Source organism: Eschscholzia californica, unplaced genomic scaffold (assembly GCF_041429995.1).
Source record: "Eschscholzia californica isolate CP2 unplaced genomic scaffold, dmEscCali1.0.p SCAF_121, whole genome shotgun sequence".
Lineage (NCBI taxonomy): Eukaryota > Viridiplantae > Streptophyta > Magnoliopsida > Ranunculales > Papaveraceae > Eschscholzia > Eschscholzia californica.
Genome location: NW_028238223.1, coordinates 12,501 through 17,500, shown reverse-complemented (window position 1 = coordinate 17,500; position 5,000 = coordinate 12,501). Strand labels below are relative to the sequence as shown.

Genomic DNA, 5,000 nt, shown 5'->3' with positions numbered 1-5,000 from the left:
TAGGAACGGAATAGCAATTTATTCCTATGAAGCATCCATTAACAAGAACATTCAATCGGAAATATCGACAAATTCTTGCGTAGCCCGAGGAAATGAAATAAATAAAAAAGGGCGGTACGGTACGCTGCTACAATACAATTTTATCTCTATTGACTTTTAATATCAGAATAGCTGATATAGTCATGATTCAATGGGTCAGGTCCACTTACTTTTTCTTTTGTTGATTTCTAATCTTTACCATGGATTTGATTGGAATATGGAATAATGGAAAAGTAGGAGTATTTGCCGATTCATAACATAATTAGGGTTGGGTAGATAGACTATCTATGTCCCAAGACAAAAAGTATTGAATAATGAAACATGAGTAGGAGTATAGCCTGTAGTGACATAGTCGCCCTCCCAATAAGTGGGATGACTTATCATGATAATGAACAAAGGCTCAACTTTATAACTATACTTATTACTACTATATAATAATAACTTATTATTTATGTTATTTATGCAGATGTTTACTTTTTTTATTACAAATATCAACAATATCTCTATTTTTCGCTCCAAAATGAAGACTCAGACTGGAGTTTTGTGGAAAAAGCCCCTTATCGGATTTGAACCGATGACTTACGCCTTACCATGGCGTTACTCTACCGCTGAGTTAAAAGGGCTCGTTTGATTCAATTCCTGAATGCACCACTAGCCACTATGAGTCTACTGCATGTACCTATGTATATAATATATATACATATAGATAAATAGCGGCTCATTCAGGAACAAGAATTTTTTTGACTTAACATTTTGACTTAAGAAGTCTAGGAAAAAATGCTTATTTATATTTGATAAATATTAATGCAATGAATTGTTTCAAGACTGACCCTAATAGATTTTCGCTTATTGACTCCCATCAGAACGAGATTCACTTGATTAACACAAATTCGACTTCGACATAGATCCAAGATATTTCATCGAATCATGTGATGAAGAGATTCGACACATACCCTGAACCACATTTTTATAAAAAAAAGTCGATTACTTGTTGACCCCTTTTCAGATTTACAAGTTCTACAGCATCCTTTTTGAATAAAAAAAACGAAATTCGATGGAATCATGAAAGCCAGAAGGATTCTTCGGATCTAGTCATACCATTACATTATATTGACAATTCCAAAAAACTGTTCATACTATGAGCATAGTAGGCGATCGGGCGGGTATGCCCCCATCGTCTAGTGGTTCAGGACATCTCTCTTTCAAGGAGGCAGCGGGGATTCGACTTCCCCTGGGGGTAGGGTATTACGAAAGGAGGTTGATCGTGGATTATCCATAAGTCTAAAATGGATTCTTCCTGGGTCGATGCCCGAGTGGTTAATGGGGACGGACTGTAAATTCGTTGGCAATATGTCTACGCTGGTTCAAATCCAGCTCGGCCCAATAATTTCATTCGCCGATCCATCATGAGATGATATAACAAATTTGGCCTCCAGAAACGCCCGATGCGGGGGAATAAAGAAAAGAATTTCTGTTATATCCTTATTTATTTTATTTGTTCCCACATATTCTAATCTTTCTAATAATCTAGTCTGTAAATAGAAGGAAGGGGTTAAAGTAAAGAAAAAAAAATATTTTTTCATTGACCATTGAAAGATTTATTATCAATCGATTTGATATGGCACTAGAATTACTAGTAATACGTGTCGTTCTCACTTCACTAAAGTCCGTATCCATGTGAATAGCAATATAGCGTTCCTGTCTCTGTTACAGCACGGCGATTCTAAATAGAAATATGGTTTGAATGAAATCATAAGAATCCTGTACACCTTATTTACCTGGGATTGTAGTTCAATTGGTCAGAGCACCGCCCTGTCAAGGCGGAAGCTGCGGGTTCGAGCCCCGTCAGTCCCGACCTAGGATCCGATGAATCCATCAATTCATCTCTCTCTATTTTCTGTGAAGAGGGTGACAAGGAGTAGGATCTAATTCCCGGCGTGGGTCTTTATTTTCTTTTTTTTTCGTGTCTCATCGAACAAATACAGGAATTTCAATTACTTCAACAAGTACCGATTCGTGGGGAGAGACATAGGTAGATTGGTACAATTGTTGGTAGGAACATATTCAATTCAGGATTACAAGAGATACCATACTGGTCTGACTTTTTCGATTGCTTTTGATCCATGGAATGGAATAGAATACACATCCGTTTCGCGGGAGCACATATACAAATTGGATTCCTTTATTGTACGATACAAAATTAACTTAACCTTAACATAGTTAGCCCGAAAGAAGATTTTTCGGCTTATATTAAAACTACTGCCTTTTCTTCTAGCTCCTATTTTGTGTAACCTCAATTCCTAATTGGAAACAGTCTATCTATCTTATTCAAGTTGCACACTGAATTTTGGATATGATATATGTCCCAGTCCCAATCCAAGGAACGCGGCTATTATAATATAAAATAGAATTAATTATAATAAAAGAGAGGTCAAACAAAGATCTACCCCTCTTAGTAATTAGTAAGGGAATGCATAATCTTTTTTTCTTCCTATTTTATTTGAGGGGGTCCTACCGAAGAAAGAGCAAACTCCAAAATAGTGAATTTATCGAAATATTAGATCTTTTATACCGGGATCCATCTTTATGACACCTCTTTGTCTTCCACGAAAATTAGATCATAAAAAAACTTAGTTAGTTTAGAACTGCACTTCTTCTTTTTTCCATTTTACTTCTACTGTTTGGGTTTGTGACTAATAGAAGTGGAAGACGGGTCAGATGATACCTCATCAGATGATTGTATACGGAAGGCTGTAGATTATAGAAAAGAAAGAATGAAAAATTCAGCGGGATTATTGATTGTATCAGAAATCCAATTTTTGATTTGTTATGGATAAAAGATCTTCCTATGTTATACTATTCAATTCTCGACAATGAATCGACTTGATAGCTCAGATATTGTTATTCATGATATTGATCCGATTCAATATCAAATATCATCGGGATGCAATTCATCTCATTGAATTTACAGGAGAAGATTTATCATCTCTATGGGATTAGATCCCGAGTTATTGTGAAGTAAAAAAAAAAAACGATGAGATTATGGAAGTAAATATTCTCGCATTTATTGCTACTGCACTGTTTATTCTAGTTCCTACTGCTTTTTTACTTATTATCTACGTAAAAACAGTCAGTCAAAATGATTAATTTGAATGAAGCTTGACTTCTTAGTTCTTAGTCAATGATTGAAGAAATGAAAGTGATTTGCATTCCGCGCCTTAAATGAAATGAGCGGACTAGAATCAGCAGTATATGAGATCCGATAGTATGGTAGAAAGAAATATATGAACCTTTCTACCACACTATCTATTAGTGTATTGTCTAAAGTTGTACTGTATTCTATAAAGAGATATAGGCTTAATATAGATTAATCTACAATATATATCTTCATATATTTAAATGTAAATTACATATATGTAATTTACATTTAAATAGCACCCCAACCCTAGTTCTTCCCTCCATCTATTTGTATTACTTTCGATCAATCCGAAATAATCGAATCTTGCTCTTACTTTTACGGTTATAATTACTGGGTTTCTTATTATTTCCAATATAGATCCCGGGCTTTGTCGAAAGAATCAAATCAATTATTCTATCAAATAAAAGAAACAAAGTAAGACTTTTTTTAGCATTCCGAACAAATAATTGATTGAGCCGTTGACAGATGATCCAAAGACTTCTATGGAAAATTCTTCAGATTTGGAAAAAAAAGAGTAGTAGATCCCACGGATTTCGAACGCTTAAACCAGGGTCGATAAAGTATAAATAAGAGATTTCTAGGAGTATAAAACAAAGAGTAAGTGCGCAATATGCGAATCGTCCAAATAAGATCTTATTCTTCGTAGTACTTCGTTGGACAACGACTATATCTATGCTGCCTCCGGGAGAAAGTACGTATCTACGTAATAACAGAACGACTTCCTCTTTGAACATGAACAGTAAAGAGGGAAAGAAATTAAAAAGGGGATCGGTTGCTTCTCATTGTAATATCCATATAAAATTCTGGTAAGAACTAGTTAGTTCATCGAAATAGAATATTTAGGAAGAGTTCGGTTGTAAAAAATTTTATCTCATGTGTATCTTCTTTTACTTTACAAATACGAACATGGGAATCATTGAAATGTTTGTTTGATTGAAAGGTTATTATTCATATATTACTATTACATTACTGGATTCCAGTAGAATTTTGAAATGGAAATCTTTTTATTTTAAAACTATTTGCAGAACGATCTATGAAATAATTAATACAGTTTGATTACTCAACCCAATTAGTAGTATCTCTAGAGTCCACTTCTTCCCCATACTACAAGTGAAAGGGAAAATGTAAAGACTACCATTAAAGCAGACCAAGCAAGACTTACTATATCCATGTGAATTATGTCCCCTATCTCTATGAAGGAATTCTTACATTATTGATCACTAATAATAGTGGAATCAATGGCGCAGAGTCAAAAAGGCATTCTGACCAAACGCTATTGATGAAACAATCCAATAAATCCACACATAATAAGTTCCTATATGATTTCTGGTAGAATCGGGAAGCATTAAGCACAAGCAAGATAGGCAGTTACTCCCTTGGTATTATGTTATTAATGGAACATGTAGGAATAGTAAGACCTATGGTTTCTTTTCTTGCCCTTCATAAGCAAGAGCCATGGCAATCTACAATCAAGATAGATCACCCCCTATCGCATACCTCTATATTGGGGGTTATCGAAAAGAAGTTTTTTTTCAACTTTTGTTTTATTCTATAAATAAAACAAAGGGTAATTCTCTATCCAATCCAATATGGATTGGCTGTCTGAGCATTTCGAGACTCTCGTGAGTCTGTATACTATAAAGGTATCTGCCCCCCGTTCCACAACTACGAATTTGATTCCCCATCCGATTATCCAATCTAACCCAAAACTCAGTCAGTAGACACTACACTAGTAGTGGAAGGGAATCAGTAAGTCTTGATA

The 5,000-nt window shown here is 34.8% G+C and overlaps 3 non-coding genes across 3 annotated transcripts; 2 read left to right on the top strand and 1 right to left on the bottom strand.

Moving 5' to 3' along the window:
- Window positions 1-590: 590 nt before the first annotated feature.
- Window positions 591-662, bottom strand: TRNAT-GGU (transfer RNA threonine (anticodon GGU)). The gene has a single exon. It is a non-coding gene; the product is annotated as a tRNA-Thr (tRNA).
- A 676-nt stretch (window positions 663-1,338) lies between these two features.
- TRNAY-GUA (transfer RNA tyrosine (anticodon GUA)) lies at window positions 1,339-1,422 on the top strand. Its single transcript has one exon. It is a non-coding gene; the product is annotated as a tRNA-Tyr (tRNA).
- A 397-nt stretch (window positions 1,423-1,819) lies between these two features.
- TRNAD-GUC (transfer RNA aspartic acid (anticodon GUC)) lies at window positions 1,820-1,893 on the top strand. The gene has a single exon. It is a non-coding gene; the product is annotated as a tRNA-Asp (tRNA).
- The last annotated feature ends 3,107 nt before the right edge of the window (window positions 1,894-5,000 follow it).